Here is a 14,490-nt window from a genome sequence, read left to right on the forward strand (position 1 = left end):
CTTTCTGGACTCTTTGGGGGGGGCGGGGGGGGCTGTCTGATGCATCTTTGTAACTCCCCCATCACCTTTAGCACCATGCTTGGCACACAGCAGGTGTTAATGAATGTTCGTTGAATGGCTATACGTATGAACGGTTTGAAGTCTGAAGAAACAAGCGGCTCTTCAAACTACCGACCCTGAATCCATCCAGAAAAGACCAACCAAATCCAATTAATTCATTGCGCAGAACTCTGCCAGGTACTGGGCATTCGGAAACACAACTTTCACGGGGGAGAGAGGGCAGGGGAGCTCAGGATGGGCGGACGGACTTCAGATTCAACAATCCGCAGTTACAGCTCCACTTTCTGGGAAACAGAATCTCTCCGTGGCCCCAGGGCCCTTTAAATCTTACTGTGACTGTTTTCTTAAGAAATTCCTGGAGCAGAGCCTAACTTTTGTGTAGGGGGTTGGCAGCCAGCATTTTCGCGGCCCAGAGGACGCTTGGCATAAGGGTTGGCGAGGGGTTCGCACGCGAAGGGAACTTCCGAGGAGTCAGAGCGGCCCGTGGAGGGGCGTGAAGTGGGGGGCCCGCGAGTCCTTGAACCCCCCGGCCTCCGTGAATTCCGGGGAGGGAAGATGGGGACGGCTAAGGCGGCCAGACGTTTGAGGAGCTGCACAGCCCCCGACCTCTCCCCTCCGCCGGCCCGGACACCACACGGGCTCGGCGGCCGAACCGGGCAGGCCAGCCCGCCCGGGCCGGAGGGAGGGCCGGGGCCGAGGAAGGAGGCGGGGGCCGCCCCGCCCGTCGGGCTTGCGCCCCGCCCACCCCGAGCGAGGCGGAGCCGGCGCCCGGAGGAGAGGAGGCGGAGGGCAGCGGGAGCCGTCTCCAGGAGCCCTTAGAGACCGAGTCCCGGCGGCGGCGGCGGCGGCGGCGGCGGGGGCAGCGCAGCGCAGGCGGGTGAGCGGCGGGCGCGGCGGCGGGGACGGGCCCCGCGGGGACGGGCGCAGCGCGGGCGGCGGCGGCCAGCTGGGTGCCGCCTCCGAGTTCCCGGGGCTGGGAAGCGCGATGGAGGAAGGGAGGGGAGGAAGGAAGGAAGGAGGGAGGGGTCCGGGAGGGCGGGGACTGCTCGGAGCCCTGGGCGCCGGAGGAGGGGTGGGGGAGGGAGTGCCCGGGGCGCCGAGCCCGGGCACCGACGGCGCGCTGGCCTCGACGGCCGGGCGGGCGGGCGGGCGGCCGGCCGGGGGCGCGGGAAGCGGGGCCCTTCGGGGCCGGGCTGGGGCCGCGGGCCCGGGCTGGGGCGGAGGCGGCAGCCGGAGGACGGTCTCCGCCCCGATGCCTCCCCGTCGGCCCGCGGCCGTGCGCCCGGCTCGGTGGGGAGGCTCCGGTGCGCCCAGCCCTTGCTCGCGGCGGTGCCAACTTTTGGGAGAGGGCGGGCATCTGGGGGCGACCGGGCGCCACGCCCCTCTCCCCTGCTTTCTGCCGCCCTTCCTCGGGACCAGCCGGCGGTGCGCAGCCCTGGAGGGCGCGGCGCTGGGGTCTAGCGGGGACATAGCGGGCACGGAGAGGGGACCCCGGACCGCTCCTCCTGGGGACCCCGGCAGCGAGTGATCCCGAGGCGGTATTGCAGGTGGCGTGGGGAGGTCAGGACTCAGACGTGAGTCTTGCCTGAATTTTTGTAAAGGATTGCTAGACACTTGCTGCGTGGATGTGGGTGACTTCCTTTTTATTATTATTTTTTTAAAGTTTAACTAGGGCATATCAGTTAAAGCTAATTTTAAAACGCTCTGACTGACGTCTCCCGACACTCACTTGCCCCTCGCCTGGTGTCTGTATCTTGTAAACTTGACTTACACCATTCATAACTTTCGACAAGGAACTCGGGCTTCTCGTTAAATCTCCGCCGTGGAGCGAAACTTGGGACACCTGAAATCGGAGTGGAGGAACTGCGGAGGCCTGTCATCTTGGGGTCACCCGTGTCCGGGCGTGGTTGTATACAAACAGGAGCCTGGAGAAGGAAATGGCCAAAAACCGGGGAGAAGGGAGGTCCCCTGCGCCCACGTGTCAGGGCAGTTTCATGGCTGCTGCGAGGGGAAGCGGCCCGGGAGGGAGTTTATTAGACCTCGTGGCGCTGGACCAGCCTCACAGGATTAGCTTCCTTCCCATCAGTTACTTCCTCTCCCCCCTGCTGTCTTTGCGGACACTGTTTATATTTCCTGGGGCTGTTGTAGCTTCCTCCGAATAGATTGTCTATAATGAATCTTCTGGATGTTGTCAGAGGCAGGGTCCGTGTCTGTGTGCTCTCTGCTCTGGAAGCGGAGTTTGGCTGTGTTTTTAAAGCGCTGGTCCCCACGCTGCGCCTTCGCTGGCTCCTCGGCCAGGCGTGAATTATGGCAGGATGGTGGCCCTCACCTCGTAGAACCAGGAAGGCAGGCAGCGCTGGGCTCGACTGTTGCCAAAACAATCACATTCAAGTAAGGAGCCGTTCTGTTTTTCTTAAAAAACCAAATTGTATGTATTAGCAAGCCCCTTTTTCAATAAACAAACATAGGATTCACACACAGTTTTTAAAAGTAATCAAACTGTTTTACAGAGACTTTGGTGATAAAAGGACTTAAATGTTTTTCCCTTCTTTGCCTTCCCTAACAGTTAACCAGCACCATAAAACCCTGCTTTCAGTCCAAAAAATGCCCAACAGTCCAACCACTGGGCCTTTAGACCTTATGAAAAATGCAGTCGTGTTTTTACTGTGTTTAACCCAGGTAATTGACTAGGTATTGAGCCCCATCACATTTAGATTTGTGTAGAAATACATAAAAATGTGAATCTCTGTTTCACAAGAGACTGAAAAGATTAATATTATAAAAACTTTCTGTGTCGCAAGCTCCAGTGTCATTGGAAAGACTGACTCTCTAACAACGAGGATGGCGGTCTGGGGCTGGTGTTGTCACTTGTTAAAGGGTGTGGGTGGTTTGTCAGGTGGTGAGGGCAAAGAGCTTCATAGTTAAAACACTGAAAGAAATGGTTAGCTGATACCTGGTCAGTTTTGTTTTTTTATGTTTTTATTCTCAGAGAAAAAAAAGGTTTCAAATTTAGAATTATGTCATTTATTGTGTTGGATTTGTATTGTGCGTGTTGTTTTTGTTTTAAGTTTTATATGTCAAGTTGAGCTTGATCTAGGGAGCTAAGTTGTGGGAAGTCAAATAACATTTTTCTGAGGCTTGGTTTGGAAGAGAAGAGTTTGGTGTCAGACAGACCTAGATGGGAATATTAGTTACTTAACCTTTTTCAGTCTGATTTGTAAAATGGGGATTATAGTGCTCTCTCCCTCTAGGGTTTTTACGAAAGTATATGAAACAATCTTTGGAGAACACTTTGCTAACCCACAATTTTCAGAATTTTTAGATATTTTACTTATCTAGCTTACTCTAGCAGCAGGCTATGGATAAATGACAAGATGGCTGCTTGAACTTTCTGGAATTGCTAGGTAGCACAATTTTAAATTCCATAGAAGTTACCTGATTTTATAGATAACTAGATAGATAGAGCTAGAGATATTATATAGATATATGTTAATATTTGTGTACATTTGTGTGTCATGTTTCAACCACAGAGGTATGAAAATTACGGTTAGTGGGTTAACAGTTTTAGAGCTGAAGTTACAGTCATATAATATTTTTAGAGCCAGGCAGTCAGAAACAGTTCATGAATCATCTTTAAATTTAAAGAGAATTTACATTTCAGAGAGTCATGTTTATTAGCCCTGGGTAGGAAATTAAACAAGAAACAGAAGTATTTGTCTTTAACCAAGTGTGATTCTTAATTAAAGTATGAAAAAATGTAACCCCAGGGTATCCAGGTATTTAGTTTTTCGTAGACTGATGTCCAGTGCCGACAGAGAAGCTGAAAGAAGTTGAGGACTGACCGGGAGCATTTCGTAAACGTTCTGTGAAAGCGTTGTGACTGTGGATTTTTGTGGGAATGGGTGTTCAGTTAATTCAGGGAATCTGCTCATCACGTCATTGAATCATTTGCAAAATTTAAAAAATGCTTCCATCTTTAAAACAAACCCTTCTGAGCGCCTGTTGTTTTTTCTTACTGCACATCAGGTGCATAGGATTGGACTGATCAGAATCATAGCTTGAGGGCCGGCCCCGTGGCATAGTGGTTAAGTTCTCGAGCTCCGCTTGGGTGGCCTGGGGTTCGCTGGTTCTGATCCCTGGCGCTGACCTACGCACTGCTTATCAAGCCATGCTGTGGTGGTGTCCCACATATAAAGTAGAGGAAGATGGCCACAGATGTTAGCCCAGGGCCAGTCTTCCTCAGCAAAAGGAGGAGGATTGGCAACAGATGTTAGTTCAGGGCTAACCTTCCTCACCAAAAAAAAAGAGAAAGAATTGTAGCTCGTGCCACAGGAGACTTTTCTCATTTTGCTGATTGTTCCACAGGGAGGCAGAGATGGCACTTTATAATATTTTTAAATAACTGTTAAGGGTAGAGTATTATTATGAATCGTTTCACGCCTATGACATTATACTCTGAAGCAGTGGAGGACTGGATTGAATAAATTATTGATTCTTTTCACTCTTAGAACATCATAGCATAGTGATGGATCCCTGGCTCATACTTCTAGGTAGAGTGTGGGCTAGTTACTTAATATCTGTGCCTCACTGAGGTGTTGTGAGGAATAAGGGAGTTAATCTATCTAAAGCATGTAGAACAGTGCCGGACACTTAGTCCATGCTCAGTAAATATTAACATGAAATTATCACTTAAATTTTCTCTTCCTAAATGTTATATAATGAACATGTATTATTTTTGTAACAGGAAAACAACTATACAAAATTTTAATGTTTCCCAAAAATCTAAAAAAGCCCAGTAATTTAAGAAGTCCTGCCAAGCAGTGCTTATGAAGCAAGAGAATAGAATGAGGCAATTGTCATTGCATCTTTTAAATGTGAAATGAATCTCAGTGTTAATTTGTTCAGCAAATTAATTCCAGATCTCAGTCCCATTTTACTTGCTTATGAGAACCTTTGTAAAGATCTGTAATTCATGAAGTCTGTGTTGTGATGGGTTCAGTAGGGGAAGGGCAGTGGGCACAGTTACAGTGCATTATTACAATTACACCTAAGTTTAAAAAAAGTAGAACTGTGCATAGAAAAGAAAGTCTCGAAGAACGTACAGACAGATGGACGGTGGGATTATGGTGCTCTCCCCCACCCATTTCCCAGTGAGCATGTGTATATAATAAAAATAATCCCTGTGTGTAACAGTTAACAAAAACTCTGATTTATTAGCTATAAATAGCAGGATTTTGTTGTTTTAGAAAAAACACCAGCTTGCATAGCAGTTGAAGGTCCTCAAGTTAAATGTCAGAATCCTCATAGTGAGAATTGTTTAGCAGTAAAAGAGAGGCCCTTTCAGATGTTCGTAGGTTTAGCTTCCTAAGAGATGTTTTTTTTCCCAGTAATTTTATTGAGATCATAATGTTTACAACATTGTCTAATTTTGGATGTACATTATTGTTTATCAGTTTCTGGATAGACTTCATCATGGTCACCCCCAGTAGTCTGATTATTGTCCGTCACCATACATGTGTGCCCCTTTACCCCTTTCACCCACCCCCAACCCCCTTCCCTCTGGTAACCACTAGTCTGTCCTCTTTATCCATGTATTTGTTATCTTCCACATATTAGTGAAATCATGCGGTATTTCTCTTTCTTTGCCTGGCTTATTTCGCTTACATCGTACCCTCAAGGTCCATCCATGTTGTTGCAAATGGGACGATTTTGTCTTTTTTTATGGCTGAGTAGTATTCCATTGCGGGTATGTGTGTGTATAAATATATATATATATATATATATATATATATATATATATATATATATATATCACATCTTCTTTATCCTTTCATCCATAGAAGGGCACTTGGGTTGCTTCCACGTCTTGGCTATTGTGAATAATGCTGCAGTGAATAAATCTCTTTGGATCATTGATTTCAAGTTCTTTGAATAAATACCCAGTAATGAGATAGCTGGATCATATGGTATTTCTTTTTTAATTTTTTGAGAAATCTCCATACTGTTTTCCATAGAGGCTACACCAGTTTGCATTCCCACCAGTAGTGCATGAGGATTCCTTTTTCTCCACATCTTCTCCAACATTTGTTGTTTTTTGTCTTGGCAATTATAGCTATTCTAGCGAATGTAAGGTGATATCTCATTGTAGTTTTGATTTGCATTTCCTTGATGATTACTGATGTTAAGAGATTTTTGAAATTAGATTCTGCACATAGACCAAGTCCACCAGCCTTGACTCTGTAGAAGTTGTCCCTTCCCAGATCCAGGCTCTGCATTGACGAGCTGTGTGCATACAGCACCCTTAGCATGTCAGATGCCTCCAAGACAGCCATGAGGAAGACATAGTGCACTTAGTTGAACAAGAAGTTTTGATAGATAAAAATACTTAGCAGAAGTGTGTGGTTCCGTTCATTGAGCTGTTCTGCACCCTGGGCCAGGTCTAAGCCATTTACATATACAATCTTGCTCAGTCCTTACAACAGCCCAGAGGAGGAGGCTGAGCCTCCCTCAGTGGCAAGACCATCGTTTGACCGAGAAGTGTTCCCACTCCACGTCCCATGCTCCCAGCACTCAGCTAAGAGCTGCAGTGGAGGAGGGTCCAGCTAAATGTGGGGGAGGGGAACTTGATGGAGGAAGTCCCTTGAGAAGCTGTCGATCAAACCGAGAGGGCTCCTTTCCGAGCTGAGAGGACACCCCTGAGAATTACCGGTGCCTTCCCTCGGGCTCGCCTCTCTTCAGCCACAGAAGTCGAGGCTTCCAAAATTGCCTCAGAGCCCCAGCACGGCTCTGCGAACTCGACCTCTCCCGTCCCTGGACTCCCAAAGAGGGCCGGGAGAGTACAGACCAAGGCACTGGCCTGCCAGGTCCTGTTCCAGAACCAGCTCCTACCACCAGGTCCTATCCTCCCCACTGTCCTCTCTCAGGGATGAGGGGAGAGTGGTGAGCAGGTGGCTTGGATTCAGGGCAGAGAGTGGAGCTGATGTGACTGAAGGTTACTTCTAGCTGGGTTGTTCTTTTATTGCCGAGTCTCTTGAAAATCATTTCTGGTGTCACTTACGTGTTTGGTTTATCCTGTCAGGCTTTATTGGGTGTCGTAAAAGTGCTTAGCTGAGAATGTCTGGTTGCCATCCTCTGACAAGGAGGGTTTTTGTCTTCTTTTAATGGGTCTGCATTGCAGAGGATTACTGTATAATAAAAGCCGGGGTGTTGCAGACTGTTAAGACTTGCGATACTTGTAACTCTGCTGGAGAATTAGTAGCTAAAAGAAGAGTTTCTTTTAGTTCTGCTTTAGTGAATCAGTTGCTAAGAATCTTTTGTAATTTTTCACACTCATTGATGGTAAGCAGGTGGTGACTTTGGGGCCAGAGGGTCGTGAGGCCTCATGTTCCCTGTGCTCTCTTGCAGAATAGACTACCGTTCCCCTGTGGTCAACGTCACATAATTGACAGAGGATCCCCTTTGGTTGATGAGAGAAGCGTAGGTTCTGGTTGAGCTTGGGTTGGCGTCATCACAGATGCTCACTGGAGTGGGCTCTGAATCAGTTGTCATCTCTGCACTTGGATTCCACATATAGAGAGTTGCCTTCATTTCCAATGGCTGTGTGCAAACCTGCATGAGCCCGTTGGGGGTGGAATCTTAACTTGCCTGATGTAGAATAATCAGGCTTTTGTTTAGCTGCAGATGCAACCAGCCAAGATGTCCCTGAGCACTGGACGTTAAACCCTCAGCCCCCACTGGGACCCTTTGCCTAAGACCCCAAGCTTGCAGTGACCTCACATTTTGTCTGCTTTTCGGGGAGAAATTATTGCAGAGGAGCCACAGAGTGTAGCTCTCAACATCAGCTAAGTATATCTAAGGATGGAAAGAGGAATCAAACTCCAAAAGCTGCCCGGACTTTATTGAGGCTTAGTGAGGACTTTATTGATATAAAACCATCACACCAGGTTTATTCAACCAGAATCTCGGGCAAATTGGAAAAGTGTTGAAACGAGCAGACTTGGTGCCTGTCCTGTACCTAGACTACTGAAATCCTTTGAGTTATCAGACCATGGGCCTCACATGGGTGGATAAGGTCATGACTGGCTCCTCACGCTTGTCAGGGGAAGGTTGGATGTCTGGCCAAGAAGCAGAAAGATTGGACTGTGGTTTCTTGACAGGCTGCCTTGAACTCTGGTACAGGTTGTTCACTGCACAAGAAGATCTCGCCAAGGAAACAAGTGAGAACTCAAATCTGCTCAAAAAACCGTGGTCCTGGGCTAGAACTGCCTGTGCGGAAGGAAGGGGCGCTTCTCTCTGACGCCATCAGGCGGGCAAGGCTGGGTCCACTTGGGCAAGGCTTGCCTTTTTCTGACTCACACGAAGGCATGACGTGGCCGGCAGCAGCTCTGTCTCTCGAGGCCCCGTCAGTCACAGTAACCCTCTAAATGCTGCGAGCCGCAGACTGTGGCACGTAGTAGGCGCCTGACAAGTGCCGGTGGGATGAAGGACTGAAACCATGTTCTCTGCAGTGTGTGCCAGCAGGGCACACGAGCCAGGGTTCTTTTTTAATCAAAAAAGTAAGATTGATTGTGTCTGCTAGGAAACACACATTCAGAGGTGCCTCTTCCCTGTGATAGGCTTCTTCCTCCTCAGGTCATCGTTTCTTAAGGGGCAGGTAAAGACAGGCAGTTGCGGTGTTGTGGGTGTTGTTAGTTCAACACCAACAACATCTCAGTATTGCCTGATCCGTGCCGGGGGTCCGTGCTCCCCTTTTGTAGAGCCCCTGGTGAGGGGAATGCAGTGGTGCCTCCTGGGAATGTGCAGAGGCTTTCATGTTATTTATTCATTGGCTGTGGGCCCTCCCCTTGGGACAGGATGCAAAGACCAGTGGCTGCAGGAGCCTTTGGAACTCACCTGTGAGCCTCTTGTGTAAAAGACTTTTCTAGTTTAGGGTAAGAAGTGGGAGCCTTGTTGCCAAACCTACCAAAACCTAAGGGAGTTTGTCTGTGTCCCCCTCAGTGCCAGCTGGCACTTCTTACATGCTTTCTCTTTTACATTGATCCTTTAGTTAATTTAGTTAATCCTGAGCCAACTCTCAGAATTAACTTCCTCTTCCTGGCTCCTCTGCTGAGAGGCAGTCCACATGGCAGGTAAGATCGGCCATGTCGAGCGGATCAAACTGGAGGCAGTCGCTCTAAAGAGAAAGGTGCTGCCTGCGTACCACCTTGGTGCTCTGCTGCTTTAGGGAGAGACCACACCTGGTGAGAACAGCCCACAGGCGCAGAAACGTGACCGCCTTAAATGCAGACTTAGGCAAACTCGGGTTCCCAAAAGAGCAGAGGATAATAATTCCTGACAAAGATTTCCGTACAGAATTTCTTTAGATAGCAAACTTACCTGTTGCATTTTCAGTATGATTTGATTTTACAAAATTCCGGGAGTCTCAACTTTTCAGGAATATCTCTCCGTTGAATTACGCAGAATATTCCGGCACATGCTTTGCCCTCTTTTTTAACAAATATTTGATGAGCAGCATGCTTCAGCCATTACTTTCCAAATCCGGAAAGCAAATAAATGCCCCTGGCATGCTGCCTGGGAGGTAATCCTAGCCTTTTTGTCTTTCCTCCCAGTCACCTACAGTTCTCTCACTTCCTTCTGGCTGTAACAAATGTGGGGGGCGCAGGGACACCCACACCCAGCAGGGGATATAAAACAGAGCAGAGATCAACCCTCCACTCTCGCTGTGCTCACCTGAACTCTGGATTTATTGATGTCGACGTGAGCACCCACCTGCCTCAGCCCAGGCTTCCCAGACCCTTCTGAGCCGAACTCCTCCTTAGTTTTGTGTCTTCCAAGCTGGTCTTGTCCTGTTTTTCATACCCCTGCAAAAAATGGCTTATACATTCTCTTCGTTTTTAAAAATTGGTCATGTATTTATATGGTCCAAGAAAACCTCACAGCCGTATGTAAAAAGATAAACACTGAGAACTCCTGCTCCCATCCCGTCCCCATCCAAGCCTTTCCCACACTTGCTACAGGTTGCAACTTGAAATACAAGCACACTAGAATGTATATTCTTATTCTTCCCCCTTCTGTCACAAAAGATGGTAATTTATATACTGTTCTTTACCTTGCTTCTAAAGTGAGCAGTGCGTCCCCGAGATCTCTCTCCCTCTCTCTCTAACAGCATGATGGTTGTCCACTGTGTGGACGTACTGTAGTGTGTTGGACCAACCCCCTAGCACTGGACCTTTGGCTTGCTTCCATCTATCGCTGTTACAAACAATGCTGGGCAAGTCAAGGTGCAATAAGTCGTTTTGCTTTCGTGCAGGTGTTCCTAAAGCATTGGTTCCCAGAAGTGGGCCTGCTGAATCACGGGGCCCAGTAATCCCCCCGGAAGGGCTGACTCATTTTGCCCTCTCCCCGGCAATGTGCTGGACGGCCAGTTCCCCACGGCCCCGCCAGCGAGAAGTGTGTCGGCTCTTTTTATTTTTGCTCATCTCGTTGGTGAGAAATGGTAACTTGGAGTCCTTTAAATTTTTCGAGTTATGAGTGAGATGGAGGTTTGGGGCCCTTTGTACGTCTCTTCCTGTGCTCTGTCGTGGCCTGTCGATCTTGCTGTGGGCATTTGTTGACCGTTCCCCCTGAAGCAAGCCTCTGCCTCCATCGCTATCAAAACCTCTTCAATACAGACTTAAGAACGTGATGGCTCCTTTGGCCTGAGGGTGGAGTGGGCTGCCAAACTGCCAGTGCGGGATGGAGAGAAGTGGAAAGCAGAGTTTTATGCCAGTTGCTAATGTCTGATTTGTAAATAGTTTTCGGCTAACGGTATTATTAAACTGGGGCTTCTCCAAAACCATTATGAGCATGAACTTCTAGTCTAGAATTTCTCCCTCTCAAAAAAGCAAGAGAGATTGAGAATATGTAAATTCCAATGGCATTTCCTGCAAAATCTCTTAAGAAATCTAGAGTTTTCCATTTACATGCCTCTCCTGAAAGGTTACACACGCCGTATCTTTTGTTCGTCTGCTGAATCAGGCTTCTGTTCTCCCTTTGGTTTCACCGTCAGAGAGCTGTCCACTCTGTTTCCAAGGTGAGAGAGAAGAGACAAGGGAAAGGACAGCGTCGGAGGGCGGCCAGGGTTGAGGATTCCACGAAGGGCGTGGTGTTGGAGTGGCACAGAATCCTCTTTCTTTTTGAGGTGATCTTTCAGTCAGCTCTTGGGATGCTATCTTAACATAAACTAATCTTCGTCTTTTTAAAAGTGAAGTCCACCAAGAGAGAGAAATTATAGTTTAGTGAAAAGATGACTGTGGTTTCTTTGGTTTGCTTTTAGAAATTCATATGAGGGAGTCCTGTTTAAACTTAGCCTATATCTCCATCAAAAAAACAACAAAAAAAGCCACAAACAAACCCAGAAAACCCCACAGCAACAACAAACTCTCCTTCTCAGAATCCTACATGTAGTAGTGGCCCATGAAGCCTCCAAAAAGGAGGATCTATCTTCCAGGCCCAACGCGCTCTCTTTTAAGCTCCTGAGTCTGTGGGTCGTTCCTTTTGTGAGGCTGGTGTCAGCTCTCTGGTGCTTTGTTTTTCGTCCAGCATTTCTCTCTTTCTGTCGCTGTCGTGTTGATCTCCCCACTGCAGTGCCAGCTCCCTACACACAGGCCCCTGTTCCATCCCCAGGACCTAGGAGAGTACATAGTACCTTGGGGTACTCCGTCGATAGTGGAGGAATGAACGTTCCTGAAGGTGGGTACCCTCTGGACCCCGCTGGGTCTTTGTGGTCATCTGTGTTAGGGATCCCGTGTCAGACACGGGCCTGGGGCGGTCCTGGTAGCCATTCCTTGGCATCTTGGCAGGATTTTCCGGCCCGCATGCTCTCTGACTGCACATGGCGGTTTAGAGCTCGAGCTTGCAGTCTGAGTCACGTGGGCAAGTCACCTGACCTCTCAGAGCCTCCATTTGCAAAATAGAGATAACAACACCAGATTTCAACAAATCTAAGATGCCATCAATTACGAGATGTGCCATTATTCTGTGTGCGACTAAGAGAAAAATGCTGCCAATGCAACTATAACCCACATCAACCCTAAGAGTGTATTAGTTTTCTGTGGCTGCCGTAACAGATTACCACATATTTAGCAGCTTAAAACAACACACGTATTATCTCACGGTTCTGTAGGTCAAGTCAGTGTGGGCTTGGCTGGTTTCTCTGCTCTGGGTTTTACAAGTCTGAAATCTTATTAAGAGGCTCTGGGCGGGCCGGCCCTGTGGCTTAGCGGTTAAGTGCGTGTGCTCCACTGCTGGCGGCCCGGGTTCGGATCCCGGGCGCGCACTGATGCGCTGCTTCTCCAGCCATGCTGAGGCCGCGTCCCACATACAGCAACTAGAAGGATGTGCAGCTGTGACATACAACTATCTACTGGGGCTTTGGGGGAAAAAAGTAAATAAATAAATAAAATAAAAATTAAAAAAAAGCTCTGGGAAGAACCCATTTGCAAGGTCATTCAAGGGATTGGTAGAATCCAGTTCCTTGCAGTTGTGGGATGGAGGTCCCTCTTTCCTTGCTGGCTGTCATCTGGGGGCCACCCTCAGCTCTCAGAGACTCTCTCTGGTCCTTGCACTTGGACCCTACATCTCAGAGCCAGCAACAGCGCAACAAGTGCTTCTTATGCCTGGAATCTCTTTGAGGTCCCCTTCTGCTCCATCTTTCTGTCTCCAGACCGAGCAAGTTCTGTACTTTTAAGGGCTTTCGATTCGATTGGGCCCACCTGGATAATCCAGGCTCCTCCCCCTATATTAAAGTCTGTATCGTTAATTACATCTGCAAAGTCCCTTTTGCCAGGTAACGTAACATACTCACAGGTTCCAGGGATTAGGACATGGACATCTTTGGGAGACCAATCTGCCTACCACAGAGTCATCCCAATATCAGGGATGTTAAAATGTGAACAAAATATGCTTCTTAGAATTGATGAAATACTATCTTTGGCTTAGGAATAAAGGAGCTACTGATGTATATAAAGCACTCGGCATGTTAATTGTAAGTGCTCAGGCATTGACTCTTGTTTCCATTGTAGTTGATATTACAGTCATAGTGCCCACATAATACCCAACACCTTTAATTTCAGTTAGAGTTATTTGCATTCACAGTTAAATGCATTTGGCAAACACTGATTGAGAGAGTATAGCGTGTCGGCACTTACTTGGATGACAATGATGATAGTTATTCCTTAAGTGACAACTACCTACCAACCTGTGCTGAGAGCTTTACATACACATTCTCATGCCTTGCAGTAGCCCTCTGAGGTGGATAACGCTGGCTCCATTTGTAGGAGGAAGCAGGTTCAGTGAGGGTGAGTGCTGCTCAAGAGCCCAGGGGTGAGTGGTGGTGGCGTCTTGCTTTGAATCCACTCCTATCTGACTCTGGGTCTGTGCTCTCCAGGCATCGTGTTACCTGCCCCACAGTCCCTGGTGGTACCGTGTGAAAAGTGCAACAGGGAGGTGTCCACCAGGTGTGTGGGCTGGAGGAGTGGCCTCCTGGAAGGGGAAGAAGACATTGCCCTCTGACACGTCTCTCTTGTACTCAGATGTTTCTTTGCTGTTAACTGCTTAGCTCTTTGAGGACAAAAGTCCTGTCTTTCATCCTTTCTTCAGTTTTTAATAAGCACAAAGATGATTTTTTCATTCAATAAGTATTTATCAGTTACCTACTCTGTGAGGATACAGCTAGGAACAATATTGTGATATTGTGATTTATAATAAGAGATATATATTTGGTCTTTCACCCCATTCCTGGCACAGAGCTCCTAAAACCCTTGTAGTTTCTTAAGTGAGATAAGGGTGTCTTTTGTTATGTTAATGACAAAGGGTGACTTTTGGACTGAACCTAAGGATGGGGGCTGTTTGCAGGAGAACTAGCCATGTCATTGGAGAGTTGGAACTCTCAGTCCCACCCCCGAGTCCTCCCAGGAGGGGAGGGGGGCTGGAGGTTAAATCAATCACCAATGGCCAGTGGTTTAATCAATCATGCCTATGTAATGAAGCACCATAAAAACCCAAAAGGAAGCGGGTTAGGAGAGCTTCCTGTTGGTGAAGGTGCTGGGAGAGTGGCGCACCTGGAGAGAGTACGGAAGCTCCACGCCCTTTCCGCAGACCTTGCCCCATGCGTCTCTTCCATGTGGCTGTTCCTGAGGTATATTCTTTTATAATAAGCTAGCAATCCAGGAAGTAACATGTTTCTCTGAGTGAACCCAAGGAGCTGCTGTCGCAAATTTCTGTGAGCCACTTTATCGAAGTAACGGAACCCAAGTAAGGGGTTGTTGGGTCTCTGATCTATAGCCGGTCGGTCTGAGGCACAGGCAACAACCTGGGCTGTGACTGGTGTCTGAAGTGGTTGTGGGGGGCAGTCTTGTGGGACTGAGCCCTTAACCTGTGGAATCTGATGCT

The 14,490-nt window shown here is 48.0% G+C and overlaps 1 protein-coding gene across 2 annotated transcripts in view; it reads left to right on the forward strand.

The window, feature by feature from the left end:
* Nucleotides 1–915: 915 nt before the first annotated feature.
* Nucleotides 916–14,490, forward strand: part of GNG12 (G protein subunit gamma 12) — a 117,904-nt gene continuing 104,329 nt past the window's right edge. The window contains exon 1 of one of the 2 annotated variants that reach the window (XM_087449210.1): nt 916–937. The gene's annotated coding sequence lies outside the window, so the exon portion shown is untranslated. Of the gene's footprint in view, nt 938–14,119; nt 14,237–14,490 lie in introns of those variants that run through there. The other variant, XM_087449197.1, reaches the window with a different exon arrangement.

The sequence above is a fragment of the Ceratotherium simum genome, chromosome 2 (assembly GCF_057802395.1).
Source record: "Ceratotherium simum simum isolate JZ-2026a chromosome 2, ASM5780239v1, whole genome shotgun sequence".
Taxonomy (NCBI): Eukaryota; Metazoa; Chordata; class Mammalia; order Perissodactyla; family Rhinocerotidae; genus Ceratotherium; species Ceratotherium simum.